Source organism: Physella acuta, unplaced genomic scaffold (assembly GCF_028476545.2).
Source record: "Physella acuta isolate Inbredline_101_S28 unplaced genomic scaffold, ASM2847654v3 ptg000489l, whole genome shotgun sequence".
NCBI classification, from domain to species: Eukaryota; Metazoa; Mollusca; class Gastropoda; family Physidae; genus Physella; species Physella acuta.
This window is the reverse complement of record NW_026732008.1, coordinates 378,813-402,500: the sequence shown is the minus strand read 5'-3', so window position 1 is coordinate 402,500 and position 23,688 is coordinate 378,813. Positions and strand designations below refer to the sequence as shown.

Below are 23,688 nucleotides of genomic sequence, written 5' to 3'. Positions count from 1 at the left end.
TTTAACTTGATTATTATTTAATAGGTTTTTAAAATAACGGGTCGGCCTTTTGTCTTTTTGGCCTTTTGAATGTCGGCCTTTTAGCTGCCGGCTTTATTCCTTATCGGCCTTTTGTTCGTGTCGGCCTTTTGTCCGTTTTAGGAGCACCCCCCAAAAAAGGCTACCGCCCCCTATAACGACATATATCTTATATAGAAAATATACTTATACAAGTGTACGCCGCTTTTCCCGAAAAATGTAGTGAGACTATAACTCTGAACGAGATAAATGGCCCGATGAAGGAGAAATACAACGGGCGTTTGATTTACATCTAGCCATCTAACCATTTAGCCATCCATACAAAACAGCACAGAACACTGCCACTCATATCAAAAACCACACTGCGCGTCATTAGCATCAGCCTGATGTAAACCAGTTAACATGACAATGTGAACACCATTGGTGAATATTTGAATCGATCTAACATACATACATTCTTATAATGAAATAATTATCATAAATAAAAAAAAAAAACACGTTTTCTGATTAAACTAAAAAGTAGAAAATAAATGCTATACATCACAATAATGCAAGCGATCACTCTACTATAAGCGATGAAAAACGTGGGGCGCCGAAGTAAAAGTTTTGTATCGGTCATTGTTAATATAAGATGTAAAAGTTATATTACTATTGATTAGATAATACTATTGACTTTTATTAGGGACTTGTAGAGAGTCAACAGTATTAGAAACTGTAAGAAAATCACGGCGCCCCACGTTTATTATTTTCTACTTTTTAGTCTTTGTCTGTTTGCATTCAAATCTTGCTATCGATTTGATCTTCTCGCATTCACTTTTTTTTGGGTAAACGAAGACAACTCGTAAAAAAACACGTGCCTTTTCCAATCGACATTTCTTCTGTGTTAGATTTGCATAGGTTTGTACACAAACACCGCGTGACCACTACTCAGTAAGCCTGAAGAGGAAAAGTAACGAACCTTGTTTTTATCAAATTACAATTACTGGGCTATGTCCCTTTTTCCCACGTTTTTTTGTACAAATATATAGGGGTCTAAAAGGTTAACTCTATTCCACCTGCCCGATGGACTGTAAGGTTTCAAAGGGTACAGTGTACCTATCGTTATTTTTTATGCTTTCTAAGTCATGCATCTGGTATTTAAGTTTATAACTAGCTGCCATTTTGTTTTATTACAAAGAAAAAAATTACTCAACTACACCAAACAAATGTGTAATGCGGAAACCCCGTTTTTTAATAAACTAGGCATACTGCCTAGCTTTGCTTACGTTTTAAAATAATGAAATTGAGAATTTGAATGATTAATTATTTGGTGATTGGCTGTTAGGTGGAGTGCTTAGGGCCATAGTTTAAGTAGTCTTGAGTAATTTCATTTCACGCAAACATGGATGGAATATTCGCAAACTTATTACTCGCAAGGTTATTAGAACTGCTAAGGCTTCGTTAATAGTATTAATCGAAAATTATAAAAAATTCAGTCTCGCGATTAATTTTTACAATTTCAGTAAGATACGTATTTTAATTAATAACGAAATATCTATTTAAACAAATGCTATACTTTGTAATTTTTGCTTTCTCTTTAAAATAGTATAAAAATTTAAAAAAAAATTACTTTAATAAGTTACCTCCCATGTAAAAAGACCAAATGACGTAGACTGTTTACGATTTCACAAACAATTGTTTATATTAGACAATACTGCATTTGGACAAGTCTAACGTTTGTAAAAGGTTTTTTCCGACGGGAATAAAGTTTTTTGTTACCCTCCAGTGTCGGTCTACGAACTCACACAATATTAGGGGGGGGGGGGTCGTTCGTCAATTTATTTATATATATCTTATATAAGGAGAATTTAACTAGCGGTCATTTTTTAACCCTCGTCGAGGGCTTTGAGTTTTACCAAAAGTTTTTCCATACGGCCTAGTCATCTTTAGAGATGCATGCAAAAATTTAGCCAGATACACAGAGGTTAACTACCCTAAAATTGGTGTTGAAATTACACTCTGGTTTTCAAATAAAATACCAAGATTATATAGGGAAATACGACTGGTCAGTTTTGACCCATTTCTAGATTTTTTCCCGGATATGGCCAGTTTTTTCTGACACCCCTAGGTGTTCTTCTACCACCTGACAAAATATCAAGAAGGGCCGTTCGGCAAAAGTTTTTTTTCGTAATATAGCTCATATAAAGAGACTTTCACTCCAGGTAACTTTCTAGCCCTCGTCGAGGGCTTTTAGTCAAACGGACAGTTTTCCCATACGGCCTAACCATTTATCTAAGGGCATGCAAATAATTAGTCATATGTACTGAGGGTAAGTACACTAAAATCGTTGTTGAAATTACCCTCTTTTCTCACATGAAATACAAAGATTATATAGATTATACGACTGGTCAATTTGACCAATTTCTAAATTTTTCCCGGATATGCCGAGTTTTTTCTGACACCCATAGGCGCTCTTCTGCCACCTCACAAAATATCAAGGGGGGTCCTTCGGCAAAAGTTTTTAGTTTTGAGCTGCAGCCCATCTAGAAAAGAAGACTTCCAAGATGGACGACGGCTGTGCAGAAACAACTGGAAAGAATAGCAGAAACCAGAGTCAACGGGCGGTACGGCGCACAAAATTAACACGTAATCAGAGGCGTCGAGAGGCGGAGGCCAGAGTTTCTTCCAGGCATCTCTTCGGGGGGGCGAAGCCCCCCCGAAAATTTTTTACCGCCCACCCCCCCGAACGAAATGAAATTTATATAATTTATATAGAAAATATATACTTTTAACAGTGTCCGACCCCCCCCCCCCGAAGAAAGTTTACCGCCCCCCCGAAGATTTCAAGTGCCCCCCCCCCCCCCCCCCCCCGGAGAAAAAAGTCTGGAAGAAACACTGGCGGAGGCGTTGCTCACCGGGTGACACCATTTAGAAGGGGGGGGGTTGACACTAAGACAAAAAAATTGCAAGATATATAGAATAAATATGTGCTTTCTACACTTCAAAGAATTGTTAGAGTTAAAATGTATTTTAAGTACATAATGACGATAAACACAGGGATAGGGGGGGGATGACCCCATGAAGTAAACATGCAAACTGTAAAGAAAACAATGATACACCCAGCTTTATTAACAACTGACAATATAACCATCATAAGTATTAATGTGAACACTTTAAAACATCTACCGGGAGGGGGTGGGGGTGGCTAATACTTCAAAATTTAGATAGAACAAAAAAAGTGGGGGGGGGGGGGGATTAAAAACTTGAGGTGTCGCATCGGGTGACACCCGACCTAGCGACACCACTGCAAGTAATATTTAATTATGTTGGAGGAAAAACCCTGAAGTATTGCTATTCATTTCGAAGAGGAAGAATGGGTTAACAGTGCATTATAATACTAATACGGAAGATTAGATACAAATATAAGTTTATTATGTTCTGTATTGTTACAATGGCCTGGTCTACACTAATAACAATGGAGCAATAGCAATTACCTACGTGCAGTTATAGAAAAACAAATAACAAGCAAGCAATAGATATTAAGCACTCTTGACTTGGACGGCTCCGATAATAAGTGGCCAATAGAAATTGCAAACGTGCGGCTTGCCCGACTATGTTAACAAGTGACCAATAGAAATCACCCACGTTCGGCTGGCAAATGGCTGTTTATAAAACGTTGTGTGGTCTCATTATGTGAAGATTCTTCACTTCCACATAACGTATTAACAAAAAAAGAGCAACGTATATTTTAAAACATTTTGAGTTGTTAAGCATTTACATAAAACGCTGATGAAAATGATGATCACATTGGTCCTGGTAGGTCTGGCGAGTCTTGTAGTGTACTCGGACAGGTAGGTACTCATTTTTTAGCACCTAATGTAATAGCCTGGATAATAGTTATTTAATTCATTCCATGCTTTATTTTTGAGAATGCATGGACGGCGTGGACGGATAATTAAAAGTACGGAAGTTTTTGTGAACATCTTTGAGTTCAGATCACGGGCTCGATTCCATAAGACTAATCAACAAAGCTCTAATGGGTAGCTGGCTAACGTTAGAGGGCGTTAAGAGAACGTTAAGGCGACTAGACATAGTTTTGATCACAATTATGCCTTTATATGCTGAGTTCATGTGTACTTCATCTGCCCAATGAACTGTTTTTTTTCGAATGAGTACTTTCCTTAATCGTACTAGGGAATGTCATGCTGACAGTATTGCAAATATAAAACTAAAAATCGCATTTTAAAATTAAAATAAAATTGCAAATAAACAAATGTATTCAAAAGTTACAGTAACATGAATTATACATGTTTTATACAAATTATTTTATTTTAATTAATAATATCGAATACACTATCTTGGTGTTTATTTTCTTATTGTAAACTATTTACATAATATACCAGTATACTGACTTAACTAGGTGCAGATTGAGCGGTCTTATATAAATATTTTACACCACTACACATGCATTCTTCCCAAACAGTATTTTTATTTTTTCAAACGTTTGATTCCACTTGACGGGGGTGTACCTGAAACTTTTGGGGGAACTAATTTAAATTTCCGGGTGTATGTATGCGGGGGAGGGGGGTGTTGGACACTGGTTAAATTATGTATTTTCTATATGAATTATATTTCAGTTTCAGGTAGGGGTTGGGTGGGGTGTGAACGACCTTTAGGAAGGGGTGAGGGAGGGGGTATAAGCTTGTACGAAGACGTGCCTGAAAAAGACTTTTTTCAATCCAATAGTTGCTGCCTGAACAGGTACAAGCACTGTCGTGTAAGCATCTTTGCATTAGCGTGCTGTGATGGCATGTCGTGCCAGCCAGATGCACCGTAAGAGAGTAATTTAATCAAGTATATTTATAAGAACAAATATTAGAATATTTGTAAGCTATGGTAGCACGAGCAAATTTATAAGACTCTATCACTTGGCCCTACCCAAATCTCACTTTAACGCCACGACAATCCCACTATGACGTCACGACAATCCTACAAGGACGCAACGACAATCCCAATAGGACGCCACGACAATCCCACTATGACGTCACGACAATCCCAATAGGACGCCACGACAATCCCACTATGACGTCACGACAATCCCAATAGGACGCCACGACAATCCCACTATGACGTCACGACAATCCCAATAGGACGCCACGACAATCCCACTATGACGTCACGACAATCCCACAAGGACGCAACGACAATCCCAATAGGACGCCACGACAATCCCACTATGACGTCACGACAATCCCAATAGGACGCCACGACAATCCCACTATGACGTCACGACAATCCCACAAGGACGCAACGACAATCCCAATAGGACGCCACGACAATCCCACTATGACGTCACGACAATCCCAATAGGACGCCACGACAACCCCACTATGACGTCACGACAATCCCACAAGGACGCAACGACAATCCCAATAGGACGCCACGACAATCCCACTATGACGTCACGACAATCCCAATAGGACGCCACGACAATCCCACTATGACGTCACGACAATCCCACAAGGACGCAACGACAATCCCACTAGGACACCACGACAATCCCACTCTAAATCAGAGGGATTTTTCGCATAGGTTTGACAGACTACATTAAACATATTAAAAATGCAATTAGAAATATAAAATTATTAGATTGAAACTAAGGTTCGATATACACGAGACAAGCATCAGTGTTAGCTCATCTATGGATAGAAGAGTTATGAAAACTCACCTACATAGCAAGGTGGCCGCTCGCTTTGTTGGCTGAAACATGCCTTAAGGGAGAAGATGTTTGCTACTCGTGGACAAAGTCAATAGTTATTTTTCGATCCCACTCTAGTGATCACGGGACCAATGATTATCTAAAAGACAGTGATAATTGTGGAGCAAAGTTAACCACTTGTTATTTACAAAACAACTATCAAAATGCCAGTGGCGAAACAATAAAAAAGCTAATCACCCCCCCCCCCCCGTCCCCCGGCGGAGGTCCCAAATGCAGCGAGACTAATGATTCAAGTATTACACCTATCCCACTGTGGAGGTGCAGGACACCCAATGAAGGGTGTTGTAATGCATAAAAGACAAACACACGGTGTTCACGTGTACAGCTGTATGTGCCCAGCTCACGCGGAGGACATCCATAAATGACTTCATACTTTTTTTATGACTCACGAAAGACCAGATACGTCATTTATTAAGTGATTAATTGATTATAAATCTCCAATTGATTCATGTACTAAAAATATAAAAAAAAATAGTCTTACCTTTTATTAAATGAATATCCGCTGACTAGTGTTTGATAAAACTTGAGAAGTGGTGAATGTACAGCTAGAAGTTCGCTACTTGTAAGGCTAAGAGCGGTGAGGGGAGGGGGGGGTTCAGAGAAATTAACTTAAAATGGACAACAAAGCGCCGATGTGCATTTATCCATCAATACCAAAGTTGGGATGATCTTAACTACTTTTCCTAAAGCCTTACATTCGAGGGAGAGAATTCAAATTATACACGTTTACGATTACGTATTTTGTAAAACAAAAATTAGTAATCGTACATAAAACCAAAATTATTATTATATTCTTGATGATTATTTGTAGAATACACGATAGGACAGATTAATAGTTTTACCAATACAAAAAAAACTTACATTTTACATTGTAAAATCACAACGGATTGTGGGTTCCTTTCCAATGCTATAATGAAGCAAAAGTCATCTTAATATCTAACGGCCTCTCACGTAATGGACTTCGATTTTTTTTCAAAAAAATTAAGCCGACAAAAGCGTGTGTTTGATTGTAGGAGAAAGAGGACTCGGCCTTCACAGTGGTTTAAAAACAAAGGGAAAAAGAATATTCAAGAGTGTGGGATTGTGTCTATAGAATAAAGATAATCAAACCGCAGCTACAGTAATCTTTTTACAAAACAACCATCAAGTCAAAAATGCAATAAAAAGTTTTTTTTAAACTATACAAATATTTTATTATGGTCGGCTGTGAGCCCCTGAATGGTTTGGGTCTAGCGGCACTGTAGTTCCGCCACTGCCAGTATACCACCAATTCAGAAATGTTTTTGTCTTTTAAAACACCGATTTTGGCCAAGCATGAGGGGTCGGCGTGGTCGAGTCGGTAAAGCTCATGGTTGCTAAACCGAAAAGTCTCGAGTTCGAACCCTCGGGCAGATGAGGCTCGTTAGCTGGGGACAGCCACTCTTCTAGGAGAGACAACTCCAAAATTAAAACAACTGCTGCCTTGTAGATTGTTCTTGGTTGGACAAAGGCTATGGAAGCAAATCCAAAAAGAAAAGCAGGCTGAAATCGGAGTCAATGGCCTCAATGGCGCATAACCAGTTGACACGTAACGCTTAATTGTGTTGGAGGCGTGGTCGAAAACAAAGTCTCGATGTCAAACCCACTGGCAGATAAATCTCGATCTCCTTCAACACTAATAATTAAGAACGAAGAAGAAGAAAAGAAGAAGAAAGGCCAAGCATGGGTCTGACCACACTAGCCCTTCATATGCTGACGTGACAGGTAAACACTGCACCTAACCAACTCTGTATCACCTGCCCAGTGTCCCGCCAAGTCTCAGACAACATGTTTTTATCGTTTCAAAAAGATTCCGGCCTACGATGGATCTGACCACACTATCCCTTCATATGCTGAGGACACAGAAACAGGTGAACTCTACTTCGCCGGCCATGTATCCCACCAGTTTTCGATAGGCAACTTTATCATTCACATTTTAAAAAAAAATGAAAAAAAAAAATTAACATTGACTTAATATGTCTCGAACCAGTGCCACCCGCATGATTAACTAATACACTAACATCTTAGTTATCTAGACTCATAGGACCAGGAGATATTGACTGATATATTTTACTTTTATTCTGCGTAAGAAACTTCATTTACGCAAATAGGCCCTAGTATTGTTTTTTTTTTTCAAATTAAATTTTATCCCAAACTGTTCGATTCCTTAAGTAAACAAACAAAGATTTATTTATAATAATTAAGGCCCGAAATATGTTATTATAGAGATTCATTATTATCTATATCTAGATAGAGTTATCTAGATTCTGCGACTGTTTTGGTTAAGTCTAGTTTTCCCCTAGATAGATAAATCCCTTGTATTCTTGAATATTTATTGTAATCTCAATTTAAAATGACTGTTAAAAATTAATAATAGTATTGAAACTTAATAAAAAAAAAGCAAACGGACGTATCGTTAAAGCTATAGCCGACAGAAAATTAGCTACATAATGCGTTATACTTTTGAATGGGCAACAAAATCTTGTATGGAAGCCGCCATTATTGTTATAAAAAGTAAATAAATCATGTGACGTCACTATAAGTAAGGTCATAGTTCTGAACTTTTATAATTAAAGTGGTTAATCTACTAATGAATATATCAATTAATTAATTAACGTCTTTAAATTAATTTATTTGTGTTTAACAGTTAGGTAAAAAAGAACATTGTTCTCTACCTAAATACGATTTTATATCTCTACACATAGTGCAGATTCTCTCCTGTAACCAAGCGGACAAAAAAAATAAAAATAAAATATTCAAACATGTAAACAAACTTGAGTTTTAGTAGTATATAGAGAGATAGAAATAGTATTTTATTGTATCTACTAATAAGAAGTGTTTGGTAAATACGCAAATAAAGCTGGTGTTATTCGGTATCTCCATAAAACGGTAAGAGCAACTGCACTAAAGTAACTAAATGAAACAGCATTTTGAGGAATATGTAATAGAGTTCAATAAAGCTAAAGTAATATTATATATATATATGTTACGGTCAAAGCCCGAAGTCGGCCAATGCTAGGATTGGCCGGCCAATCCGCGCATTGGCCAATATCGCCTCCCATAGGTCGGTCAAAGTCCGAAACTTTGCTTGATTTCGGCCTTTGGCCGGCCAATCCGCAGACTGGCCATGGTGGACCGGTCAAAGTCTGAAATAGGTCTTGATTTCGGCCTTTAGCCGGCCAGTCCGCGGACTGTCTGTGGTGGACCGGCCAAAGTCTTAATTAGAAGATCATCTGGCTAGAGATGAGCGGCCAAAGTCCGAATTAGAAGATCATGAGCAGATTTTGGGTTTTTTTTTAATGCCGTAAGGATCATGAAATTAAGTCTTTATTGATTATTAATTAAATTAAATGACAGAAACATTCAAATATTTTATTGTACTATAGTCTCAATCTATCAATATCATCCTTTGTTACAACAAGTTGAACTTTAATGGCATTTAGAATTACATAGCAGCTTGTTATTTTTACACTTGCAGCGATCTGTTGTGCACTTAGTTGTGCAATTGCAGCGAGTGTAGCCTTGGCCCCCAGTCAATGATTGTGAAGATGCGATGGTTCGTAGTGATTTTTCCTCAGTGCCAACTGACGACAATAAGAGCAGTTTTTCGTGAAGAATTGAAAACTCACTTCTAGCATACAGTTGTTTTAGAACACCATGTTCCGTTCCTAATTTGTAGAAACCGCCCTCGACGCTCATGACAACTGCAATCACGCTTCGCGAATCAACGTGACCTCTGTCAACATCTGGAAAACGAATGCGTAGATTGTCATCCACTTCACCATCTTTAAATTGTGTATTTGATGTTTTAAGCATCTTAGCACCTTGAGTTTGCAAGCCAGTATGAGCTGCTGACCTGTGTTCCATGATGTCTTGTTTGTTGTGACACAATCTGCAGGTAATGTTCCCTCCGTACCCTTCGTCTGCTTCATTTGGTATTCCACAAATAGCATGGACATCGTTGCCACAGGATCCAAAAGAATGAGCTGCACTACAATATTTTTCACAAACTATATAGAATCTGTTGGCCACATTATTGTCACGCAACTGGTCTGGACGTTCCGCCACAGCAGTAGATGTGTTAGCTGAGGATGTCGTTGCATTTATGGCAACCTCCATTTCTTGTTCAATGTTCTCAAGATCTTCCTCGGTAATTATTTTATCGAGAGCCCATATATGGAAACTAACATGGATTTACATTTTTTTCTTTTGACAGCCATCTGCTATGTCTGTTTCATGGTCTGACGGCCCTTTTGATCCATGTCGCCTTGCATATAGAATGCAATACAAACAATAGCTAAACAATACGTTACTCTCAATGAAAACGCACCCAGAATAATGAAAATGCGATCACAACTTAGTCTAGATAGAACACTGGCCAGGACATCCCGGCCAGTGCGCGCATTGGCCGGCCAATGTACAAAATACGCTGTCAAGTTTAAGCGCTTCGGACTTTGGCCAGTACGTCCCGGCCAGTGCGCGCATTGGCCGGCCAATGTACGAAATACAATCTTAGTGCTAAGTTCTTCGGACTTTGGCCAAGAGAGCCGGCCAATGCGCGGATTGGCCGGCCAATCCTAGCATTGGCCGCACTTCGGGCTTTGACCGTAACATATATATATATATATATATATATATATATATATATATATATATATATATATATATATATATATATATATATAGAGAGAGAGAGAGAGAGAGAGAGAGAGAGAGAGAGAGAGAGAGTATAAAATTGAATTTTAAAAGGTTCAAATGAAAAGTGAAAGAGGTGGGGGTTGGTGTGGTCGAGCAGTTAAAGCTCATGGCTACTTAATCGAAAAGTCCCGACTTCGAAGTCCAAGGCAGCTGGGTTTGCAAATTGGGACAGTAAAACATCTAGAAGAGAAAATTACAAAATCGATTTATTGCTAACTTGTAGTTTGTTCATAAATGGAAAGAGGCTTTAGGAGACCATCCAGAAAGAAAAGTAGTTTGGTATGGGAGTAAACATGCCATGTGGCAAATTATTGTTTGACACGTAATGAACAATTCTAATAGTTGTAATCCTTTTCACCTTTAAAATTGAGAACTAAAAAGAAGCCAAAGAAACACCTCTGTTATTTTTTTCTTTAATTAGATATTCAGAGACTGGGATCTGCAACTATCGTAAGTTATTTAATGATGAAGAGCTTTTTTTTTTAAAAATATATCTTATTTACTTTTCATACGTTTATGATACGAATATTTAAATGTGTATTTCTAATTTTGAGTTTAAAGTTTGAATTAAGATGTTATAAGCAATGTTTATAGTTATACAAGAACAATGTAAAACTACCTTTTCGAACATGTCGGTCCGAAGGGCAGGTGAAGTAGAGTTCTTCTGTTTCAGTGATATCAACATATGAAAGGATAGTGCGATGAGCTATGCCTATTTTAAAAAAAACATCGATAGTACAGATATAGTGTTAAATCGTATATCAAACACAATATGTGCATAAAAACACCTGCACCAGGAATCTTGATGCTAGAAATATTTCTAGCTATGTACTGCAATTAATTAAAGCGCATTACTAAACGGAATATGTCACCAAGGAAACAATGCGTATGGTTATGCTATATTTTATACTATATAAAAATTGAAATTGTTATTTAATTTTTATATTGACGTCAATTATAATTAATTATTTTGATTTTATTGACAGCTTTCCGTGTGGGCGCATCAGCCGATGGAAAATGATAACAGAAAAGATTGTGTACTTTACCACAATATTTAAGCAAGTAACGTGAACAGAATGTCAATACATAGGCCTATTCCCCCACAATGCTTAAATAAATCAATTTTCCTTTAAAATGCCTTTTTACAAGTTTTTATATAACTCACTGTCTGTGTCTGTCGTCAATATTCAGTCAGCCTTCAGTCTGGATCAAAACGGCCGAGCAAAATTGCGGGCACTTCTAACTGACAGATCCGGTTCGTAGTTGGTATGTGGGTCAAGACGAAGACAATGCAACATCATATTAAATTGGACTAAATTGGTTGCCTAATTAAAGTTTTATGAATTAATTAAAATTTTGACCAAATTAGTAGGCAGTCTTATCCAAGTACTACACACTATTATACACGCGTCATCACGTTTAATAACGCGTTATCAACGTTCAATAATTGTTTTTAGTCATGAAACTATGGGGTCGTCCATAAATGACGTCACGCTTTTTTGGCAATTTTTTGTACCCCCTCTCCCCCCCTACGTCACACAATGTCACAAAATGACGTCACACTCCACCCCACCACCCCTAATATTTTATTTATTCTATGCTTTAAATTTGCCGTGCTTTCATCCCTTTAAAATTACTGCTCGCTTACCCAGCATTAATTATGAGCGTGCAGGACACATACGTGGGACCAATAGGTAAACAGTAATACAGTGAGGTAATGTTAAAGCTGAAAGGATTAAATTACTTTAAAATACGTAATGTAAATGTAGATATTTCTTGCAGACATGACGACACACGTGAGAATAACAATATATTGAGTATAATATGCAAATTATTTAACTGTTAGCTCTATGTCCAGACCTTTAATTTTCCTGGTATATTTCATTGTAGCCTATATGATGGACTTAACGGATGTCGTCTCACAAAGCAATATAAATGTCATAGATTTTTAATAGTAAAGACTTTCCACTAGAGTATTAAAAGTGCGTGTTTTACTGTTAGCGAAGAGGATGTTGAAAAATGACAAGAAATACTCTCACACTGACATAAATCTAAGCAAATTTTATAGAAATTTTATTAATAACGATTAAATAATAATATCAGTAACAGGTTATACTTAACCGACCATATCTATATACATTAATATTTCTAAATTTTTAGCTAGATCATTAACCGAAGTATTAAAAAAAAACTACTTACAACAGTATTAATAGAGCAATCCTCAATAAAAAGTTGTAATATTTAAGCTTATTCATTCTTTCCCATGGAGAATTAAAATGTTCCTTCATTGAATACACAGGGACGGAATTGTTTTTTCCCCGTATGGAATGGGAATTCCCTTTACATCAAGGTCTTCCTTTTCTATCCAATCTACACTCTCACCATTAATTTCATTTGCAATTACCACCATCAGTTCACGTTGGCGGCGTAATGGCATTATTGATAATTCCTTTTTGTGAGTTAAGGAATGATTGCGCAGCATAACCAATGAAGTATGAGTGACACTTTTTACAAACCCTGTCACTGATCACGGATTGAACAGACGGACAATACAAATTATAAGGGATTGTGGGATAAGGATTTAAAGAGCGGGGGAAGATTTCATCCACTTTTATACATTGAGCAGCAATTAACAAGTCATCAACGTTGCTTCCCTTCTTCAGCCCGCCCGGGAGGGCGAGGCTTAGTTCAGGGCAGTCGGGCAATTCCATAGGCGGCCTCTCTGGCACTACGCTAATTTGTGCCCTGTTCGTCGGCATGGCATGCTTTACCGGCAACGCGCTTGCAGCACCTATAAAGCTTTGCCTTTTGAGTCGTGTCCGTCCTTCAGCCAGGATGGCGTGTGTTAATTTGTTCATGCATTAACATTCCGCGAGTTTGTCGCTCATACAAGCCCACTAGATCGGAATTCAGATTCTCAATCTCTGATTGTAAGTTTATCTGGACTGTAGCGTGCTGTTGATAGTTGGCGGGTAGAGGGTTAGAAATCACTGACGTAATTAACATCGTTCACTTTTCCATCTGACTTCAGCGACTTATTAGGTATTTCTTTTGCCAAATCATAGGATGTGTTCTTATATGTAGGTGTAGATACAGATGTTTGTTTGACCCAAAACGTCAAAAGTGAGCCTTTTTTAGCGGCAGCAATTGCTTTTAGCTCCTATAGCCAGACCTCCGCTTCCAAGTGCAGATCTGCATCACTTTTTAGTTGACTCCATTTTTTTACCGACTTCTTCTTGGCAAATCTTTTTACTCTTTTTAGGATATGCCAGCACGTAGGCATCAAAAATACACTAGAAAATTTATTTCAGAAAATTGATTTTAAGAAACATTTTTGCTTGATGTATAAACCCACAAAATATATGCTATATTAAAATTGCAGAATCATCACTGCCACTTTAAAGATGTGACTTATGTATGTCTAAACGTATTTTTTTTAAAAGAACTATTTTGATTCACTCCATAAGTCTGGGCGATACTGTCCCCTTAAACAAGCTCGGTGTTAGAACATGTGTAGAGAGGCGGGCGGTATCGATTCAGGATTTACCAGGACAGGTGAAATAGCAGGACTGAAAACATTTTCAGGCGTGTTTTACAATTTTTCTATGCTTTCTTGACTACGATAACTGAAACGGGATCCAGCTTCAACTTGGGACCCGAAATATGCAAATATCTTTATAAAGTTGTGGTTCTAAAAAAATTGTAGTTACCACGCCATACCCGTTTTATATGCGCATTCCTTCCAAATAGTTCTATTATCCACTTTGACAAAACCCGTTCATGAATTATTTGGGTTAGGTGTGTTTCGACCTTCTAACTGACATCGATTGGTTAGATGTAATCTAATAAGAAGTATACAATTATATTATTTAACACACCATTACGGCTAAACATGTAATTTAAATTCCCATTTTACCAAAGTTATTGCATTGAGAATAAACGAAAACTACATGCGACTAAGCTAAAGAAAAACAGACGATAAGCAATATTAGGTGAACACTACACTAATGTTTATAACATCATACTATGGCAAAATCATGACTTTAAAGGCTATATGGAAATCATTTAATGTAAATGTGGTTTTTCAGGCTTCTCTCTCGTAAGTGTTAGGGAGGGGTAGGTGAAGTTGCCTAAGGTGCACGATCAATAATCCTTCCACCCCTTCCCTCCTCTGGACAAAATAGAACAAACATTAAATGTGTCTAGATCTAGACTTAATGTAAATTCTACATCTAGAATCTATTTCAGGCCTTAATTATTTTATATTAATCTGTGTTCAGCATCAATGATCATCTAATTCGACAATGCATGGGATTTATCTATCTAGGTTCTAGATCTAGATATAGTAGGATTAATTCGCTAACTTGAAGGCGTGGTCGGTTGCTAACAACAATACGGCGTCCGGAGCGGACGCATGACTTCCGACCATTTTTAGGCAAAATTCCAGAGACCTTCTTAGAATTACTATGAAAAATGTCTACCACGAGCAAAATTGCGGGTTTTTACGTTATATACACATGCTATAGGTGGCCAGGGCTAGATATGCCAGAAAAGCATTTAAAAATTTGCTTTGGAGAATGAAGGCTAAATTTTAAAGTCGGTGTCATTAAAATTAATAGAACTTTTAAAAGGTCACATGTGACTTCAGTATAAGAATGGATAGTGTGGTCAGATCCATGCTCAGCCGAAATCGGTGTTTTTAAAAGATAAAAAACGTCTTTTTGAATGTGGGGTCTGGTTATTTTGTGATGATAAGTCACAGATGTGATGTCATTTATGGATGACCCCCGAAACCCACAGTCATCCAAGTGATGACGGGTAGGTCTAGTAAAAATTAAGAACGACGAAGAAATTTAAGTCACGATTGTCAAATAATTTTAACTAATAATTTACTAGCTTCATAAAAATAAAATGATTAACAAAAATATTTTACATTTATCAGAGGATTAAAAAAAATATTATTTATTTATTTTACAATAGTAAAAGCAATAAGATATATATTATTTTATCAAAATAAGCAATGTTATGAAATTTAGAAATAGTTTTACTTCTAAATGATTTAAGTAATAATTTAAGTAATAAAAAAAATACTCTTATTATCAAAAATATAAAGAAACTAAATAAACTTTTGGTGATGAATGAAGCACAATGCGAAATTTAAAAACTCCATTTTAATACGACATTATTGACCAGCAGTACGATCAGAAAAAAGTATTTTAAATGTTGTCTCCCAACACAAAAGTTTTCTTTTATTATTATGAATATAACTAGTACGGTCTTGCTTTATTGAAAAATGGGGGAAAGTTTACAATCTTTACGCATGTACTAAAAAAAAACACAATTAGATGTATATAGGTGACTTGCCAAGTGTCTATAGGGCAGAATTTAATTTAATTCTAAACTGCCACAAATCTACATAGCATATGGCGGACCACGTAGATAAAGCTTAACGTAGCAGGGTAATTGGACGTCAAATAAGTAAGTTAATAGGTCATGGTCGTTAAATTGATTTAGTTTCCAACATTACAACCGGTCCGTCTATCTTGCTTCTTATATTATTCATGTACTGATATCCACTGTCCTAGTCACTAAAAACGGACGTTTTATACCCGCTTTACTTGAAATATCTAGCTTCTTTATAGAAATAATTTCTTGGATTAAGTCTTACTACCCCACCATGTAATTATTTGGCGCGAAAATGTTTGTATTTGCGTTTTGGTTGTTAGATTCGACGTTAGGGAGCACTAATAGGGAGGGCGGGGTTGGAGAAGTAACTTTAAAATCTCATTTTTGCTGAATGTCATATGTAAATATAGTAGCGATTAAAAAAAATATACCGCTAAAATAGCAGTAGATACTGATTTATTTGTTTTGTTTTAGCCAACAGGCTACAGGGCGCATAACATGTTGTCACGTAATATTTAGTTATGTTGGAGGAAGTCCACCACTTCACCCCACCCTCTCCGAAATAATAACAATAGACACTTGCTAGTTTGCCAAAATTTCGTTTCCTCTTAAATAAAGTAATTCAGCTGTAATAACGAGAGAAAAAAAAAACTTTATAGCCACACCCTTTAAATACACTGCAAACAAGAAATAGTTTTCATAAAAAAACGTTTTAATAACAAGCTTGTATGTACTAATGCACTAAAAAGTAGAACATAAATTATAGACTACTATTTAAATAACTATAAAGAAAAGCGTGGGTCACGTTAGTATCTATTGGATACCTTTACTGATGTTTAGGCATCTCTGTCCTGGGCTAGTCTCCTTAACTGTCACCAGGTGTATCATGTCCTGGGCTAGTCTCCTTAACTTCTTGGTGTCAGTTATCTCCGTCCTGTGCAAATCTCTCCAATTGTCCCCAGATGTACCCTATATTTTTGGTGTCTTCTCCTCGGTCACGTCTCCAGATCTTACTTGGTCGTTCTCTTTCACTTTAGCCCTTTTAATACCAGGCATTTTCTCTTGAATATTTCTTCGTGTGTTTCTTTCAGAATTTTTACTCCGGGTTCATTGTCGGGGGTGGGGATGGACAAAAGTTTTCGAGGGGATGACACGGATAAAAGTATATTTTTTTCTTATTAAATTTTATTTCTGGCGGTAGGATGGTGTGGTGTGACGGTGCCGCCCCCCCCCCCCCCCCCGTCCACTGAAGACATGCCTGAAAGTGTAATTCAGTTTTTACCACTGTGCTAAAGCAAACATAATCCAATGAACGGTAGTCTAGGAGAGAGAATTTAGTATTCAACAAAACATTGTACGTGGCCAATGACATGTCACCTTTGCACGTGCTCAGAGACAGGCCACGATTTGTTTAATCACTTTGTACGTAAAATATATTCATTGGTCGATGGGTACAGTGACCTAGATTCTCTGACTTGTGTTAACAGAAAAGAACGATTGATTTGTTTGTTACGTAAATAGTTTCCATTTCTCATTGGCTTATGGTACAGATTGAAAAGTTCTGTTCTCCTGTGCTCACAGAAGTGCGATGATTGGTTAATTCATTTGAATTAAATAGTATCCATATCTCATTGGCTTATGGTCCAGATTGGCAAGTTATGTTCTCCTGTGCTCATAAGGGTGCGATGATTGGTTAATTCATTTGTTACGTAAAATGTGTTCATTGGCTGATGGTGCAGCTAGTCAAGCCCCGCAAGCTGTCTGGTATGATTTAAAAGGTATATAATGGGAAGATCTTCAACACTCATGAACTGATTACAGCGCGGTAAGCCTGATACATTAAACTATGTTGTTTTTTTATTGTTGCTGAACGATTGTTAGTGAATAGCTTCACAATAGCAGGTGAAGTCGTGTGGCGAGGGGGATATTGATGGATCGATTTAATAGATTTTTAAAAAGTGTAACGCGCATTGATCAATATACATAAATTGATACACGTCAATTTTAATTCTATTTTTTTTTGTAAACAATCGGCTTCAAAATCGCTGAACAATTGTGTTAAATGTGGGGGCGAATCGTAGGCTTACTGTTGTTTATTGTAACCGGAGGGTGAGGGCGTAGGAGGGGAGGGGGAAGGGTTGACCAGCTGTGATGATGTGTGCGTAATTTCTTGGCAAACCTACGTATTTTATAAATCGCTTATACAATTAAGACAGGCTTATAAGATTGAATTAAACTAGGTGCCCCACCGTCTTATGTTAAGGCTTTTAAAGTTATAAGGCCTTAAAAAACCCACCTTCTCGAAAGAAGTCGCATCATTTAGCTTGGACCAGTTTAAGCCAAATCAAATATAAATTGCCGCAAATAGGTCCACCACAAAAAGACAATGCCCAAGATGACATAAATCTAATTTCCCTAAACAAGACCTATTAACTCAATTGCTTATAATTGAGGAAGCACCATATTGAGATAGATATCAAGCCTCTCCGACGTAGATGAGTAAGGTAGGGCCGATTTGAGCAAACGAAAATTAGAGACAAGAGCTAGATAAACTCTAGCGGGCCTAACTCTTCTCATCGGTGCTTATCAATGCCCTGCATACAGCTTCCGACTTTAAACACCGCCGGAGCAGCCTTCTATTTGACTCTCTCGCGAAGGAGATAGCAATATAAACCGGGCATCACACCATGATGAAGAACATGCATATACATTCGGACCTCCCAAGTTACTTACGAAATCTCCACATCTTAAACTTCAGCCCATAGTATCAGAGTTAGTTACCTAAGACGGCCCGTCGTCTCTAGCCATGCACCATCAGAGCTCGTTGAAAGCCCACTATCTCAAACCATAACCTATTATTAAACTTACAAATAAGTATTAGATCCTATAACAGGTCTCGTTTAACATTTCAACATGTCAACTGGTTATGTGACGTTGAGGCCATTGGCTCCGATTTCTGCCTTCTTCTCTTTTTGGATTTGCTTCCATAGTTTTTGTCCAACCAAGAACAAATTACAATGCAGCAGTTGTTTGATTTTGGAGTTGTCTCTCCTAGAAGAGTGTCTGTCCTCAGCTAATGAGCCGCATCTGCCCAAGAGTTCGAACTCGAGACTTTTAGCAACCATGAGCTTTGCCGACTCGACCACACAGACCCCTAACAGTTATTTAATATTCATTCTTTCTCTTCTAAGAGGGTTGGTGTCCCAACCTTTGTCCGTACATATAGGAATATAGGAAATTTTCAAAACGAAACGAAATATGTACAGTTGTAAAGACGGAAAAGTATACACAATAAGTTAACGTCATTGCTTCTAGAATAAACAGAATGGACACCAGCGAGAAAAGTCTCAAAGGTATTTGAGAGGTCCATAAATTAATTTAAAAATCTTGTACGGCTTAGTTACAATTAATATGGTTATAAAATCCTGTTTTTTTTCGGAATTTACTAAAGATTGGATGTATTTGATGTTTTTAATATTTTCAGTAACTAAATAAAAATTTAAAAAAAGCAAAACAATTTGGTTTTCACGTGTAATGGCGACATAAACAATGACATCCTGCTATTGGATAGGCCGCCATAAATTTTATTGTACACATTGTAAGCTAAAAATAGAAAAACTAGGACATGGTGTTTAAATTTGCATTTTTTTTAAAAATTGATCTGCAAAGTTTTGTAAACAAAATAACTATAAAGTGGGACTGTCAGAAATCTATCACGGAGTTCCTTTACAGCCAATCTATGTTTGTCTTACGAAAGTGAAACATCGGGTTATAATTTAGGTTTGATGAAAATAAATAGAAATGTAGCCTTAAACTCAACAAAGTATTTTCAAGTTCTCTGGATCTGCAACTTTTAGGGCCTATAGCATTGATTCTACAGATATTAAATTTCTGAATTAATTTTAGGCTTAAGTTTTTAATAAAATTTTATCTTTTATTATTTTTATGGTCCTAAATCTAAAAAAGCACATTTTTATTCCATGTCAACAACATTACGGAAGGATTTTCGTCAACTCACTGGTGTCCATTAAAAGTTCAATGCCAAAAAACTACACAAAACATTACCGCCTAATTTATTTGTCTATACTAAAAATTGGTCTGCATGCATAGTTTCTTTCCGGCATTTCTTCGTCGAGGGGCGACGCTCTCCCCACACACACCATGATAACGTCTACCACCCTCCCCATAGGAACAAAATATAATTTATATAAAAAATATATGATCGATAATTCGAGTTACCATGAATAAAAAGGATTTAATTGTCTAAAATTATTAGGATCTTCAATTCAATCTATTTTCAATTTTTCATAACCATAGTCAATAAATTTTATTTGAAACTGTGTTTTTTAGAAGCCTCTAGTTAAAATAATATCTTTCTCTAGTCTCCTTTTTCAATTATCACAAGGACGTTTGGTTGTTAATGTTTTGGACAAATCTAGTTCTATTGATGATAATGATATGTTTCAGCTTCGGGTCTAGGACATTACCACTCCGTGAAATACCCCCCCCCCCCCCACCCCCCACCCCAATGCTAAAGAACCCTGATCTTAAACCCAAACTCCAAGCCTACAGCTAACCCTAACAAAAATAAAACCGAAATAAGAACTCTAAACCTACAGTTAACCCTAACCTAACCTTAGTCCTAGCTAGGACGAGGGGTAATTGCTCGGAGGTGGTAATATCTGGTGGGGGATATCCGAGGGGTAATTGTCATTATTAACGCTCCCTCTAAGTGGAAAAATCTAGTGTACATAGTGCGCGATGTTCCAAAAAAATTATACAAGGTAACATGTATTTTACGAAATGACAGCGCGGCATGTTCAAAACTACTGATCGGCCGCACGACCATGCAGGTTAGAGAGAATATTAGTCACTATAGTATGTGAGATTGACAAAGTATGCAGTGTATGCGAAACTGAATGACTGGAGTAACGTATAGGCCTTATCGTCACGGTAAAAATCTGCTCTGGGACTTGAACAGGTTGTTTGATTGTATCTTATACACTTACTTTGTCGACATTTCTCTACAGAAAATTCATATCTTTGTTGTTTTTATCGCCATTATTGTCTACAAACAGTATTTGCCCAGTATTTTTTTTTCAGTGATAGTAAATAAAAGTTTTGCCACTATTTGTATAATAATGTCAAAACACATGCTTAGCGACATTGTTAAAAAAGTTAACAAAAAATTAATTTTTGAAAAAAATAACAAGCAAAGCTATTGGGAAATAAACCGGGAGTGATCTCCCATAAACTTTCTCGAATATTCTTATATAAAATAACAGGGGATAGGAACTCGGGATATAGACATGATTTTTAATCCATTTTAAATACTTAAAGTCTTTAAAATAGAATAAAATTTCGTAGACAAATTAATTGCACACCAAGTGAACGCCAAAAAAAAGTGCATAATAGTGCGCAATATTATTAGTACTTTAAAAATTTACATTTGTTTTTTGATAAATCGAAAGTGCGTAGATTACTACTTCCCTTCAACGGAAATTTCTCAAAATTTAACAGAAGGTAGAAAATTATATATTTTACTTACATGTGAAATTTCATTTATCTATCTCAAATAGTACTCAAGTTATAGGCTTTTGAGAAAATTCAAAGTAGGAAAAGTACCTCTTCCGGTTATCGGAAATCGCCCAAAAGTTGATACGGATCTACGATTTTGATAAAATACTTATATATGAAATTTCATCAACCTAGCAGTAACGGTACTCAAGTTATCGTGTTTACACACGGACACACAGACAGTCAGACAGACAGACACACAGACATACGGACAAGATTGCAAAATTATTTTTTTTCCGTATCAGTGAGGTGTAAAACGTCGAGATTTGTAAAAATCTCGATTTTTTTTTGCACGATTACAAAACTTTCTCTATACTTCGTATGTAAATATAATACCTAAATAGTAAAACTTTGAAAAATCGCCAGTGATTTATTTCTGTTAGAGTTAGTATTTTTTTCTATAAAAATGTAAACTGTAGCTTTGCGAGTGGTCTAAAAATGAAAGTTACCACAAGTATTACAACAAAACTATCTCATATATTCTGAAAACAGTTTTTTTTCGATAAAGTCTATCATGTAATAAATGTTTTAAAGCAAATTTAACAACTCTTTATTTCAATTTTGTTTAGTGATAATTTGAAAATTTGAAAAAGGATTAGTTCAAATTCGACGTTATATTACATTGTGTTTGGGGCTTGACCTACGTGCCGATTTGATACCAATTGGTAAGATATAAGTAATAGAAATTAGCCTATGACTATGGGGTCATCCATAAACAATGTCACGTTTTTACACGTTGGCTCCCTCCCCCCACTACCTCATCGTAACAAAAAGCAAACACTCCCCATATTTCAAAATATTTAAGCTTACTGGCCCTGCCAATATAACATGTAAGTCTATTGATCAATTATTTGATAAGAATTTATAAAACAAGTCCAGGTTCAGCCGGACTTGCACTTACCGGATAGTTTATTTTACATTAGCCTAGGGAAGTAGGTTAGTTACCCCCCCCCCCCCCTCACCTCGTCCCTATCAGGATTTACAAATATATACGGGCAAACGATAAGCCGACTATCTAACCCTCATCCAGCCCCCTCCATTGCTCTCCAGACATGCGCAACAGACCATTTTGTTAACATACTCAGTAGTCTGGTGAACTGTGGTTCACCCAGAAAGTGTACATCTGGGTGTTGGATAAAAAGCCGACACCAAAAAGACCGATATCCAAAAAGACCGACAAGAAAAAAGGCCGACAAGATATATGGCAGACAAGACATAAGACCGAGAAGACAAGGCCGGCAGACCAAAACACCGACAAACCATAAGGCCCACAGTAATAAAAAATACTAACATCCCCAAAAATGAGTTACTGCATAACTCCTATCTTGACAACAATCAAAATAAGGTATAAAATAAGACGGGGAAATTTCAAGAGAAGAGACGATACTAGTTTCTATTTTTATAATTTGAGCCATCGGGTCCAAGCGACTGGAGCTTACGCGAAAGTCTTCAACACTTATGATAAACAGGTACAATTTGCAAAATAAGGTCAATAGTGTTTTCATAAGTTTAAATGAGGAGATGGCTGGGACATTTCCTACGCACGAGCAAAAGAAGACTCCCCAACATGGCGCTGTAGTGGACTCCGCCTGGAAAGCGAAAGAGAGGAAGACCACTTGGAACAAGAAGGAGAGAGATGGAAGAAGAAGTAAAGGCTACTGGCAAGACCTGGCATGAACAGAAGTGGCTCGCCCAAGACAGAATGGAATGGCGGAGATTTGTTGTTGCCCTATACTCCATAGGGAGTGATGAGGATTATGTAAGTAAGTGTTTTCACTATAGCTCCTTCTATGTCAACGATGTGAGAAAACATCAAAGATATCAGTCAAAAGCCGCCGGCATAATAGCCTTCATCCATTAAGGTGGAACAACAAGAGACAGTGCTAGTTGCTATCCCAATAAAGTGAACAAATGGGGTCCATGCTACTGGAGATGACAGGAGAGTACATGGGATAAACAGATAGTTGGCTTTACCCCTTAAAGCAATGAAATAAACCGAACGAAATTTACTGATATCGTTCATTGACCGTACTACATGTTAATTACCGACAAAATTTTAATAATATTCCAGGTTCATTCATTGCGGATGGCATAAAACAAATTTGGTACTATATCCACTGGATACATTAGTTCAGTTGTGATTGCGATACAATAGTGGAAAGAAGAAGAGGGGGAAATTTAATGGAGGCAATATTGCTTGGCGAGCAATAAAA

At 37.0% G+C, this 23,688-nt stretch overlaps 1 long non-coding RNA gene across 1 annotated transcript; it reads left to right on the top strand.

Annotated features, from left to right (window-relative positions):
* Positions 1–3,628: 3,628 nt before the first annotated feature.
* On the top strand, positions 3,629–11,621 carry LOC131944373 (uncharacterized). Its single transcript, XR_009387015.1, has 4 exons — positions 3,629–3,848; positions 4,744–4,830; positions 10,914–10,942; positions 11,479–11,621. It is a non-coding gene; the product is annotated as an uncharacterized LOC131944373 (long non-coding RNA).
* The last annotated feature ends 12,067 nt before the right edge of the window (positions 11,622–23,688 follow it).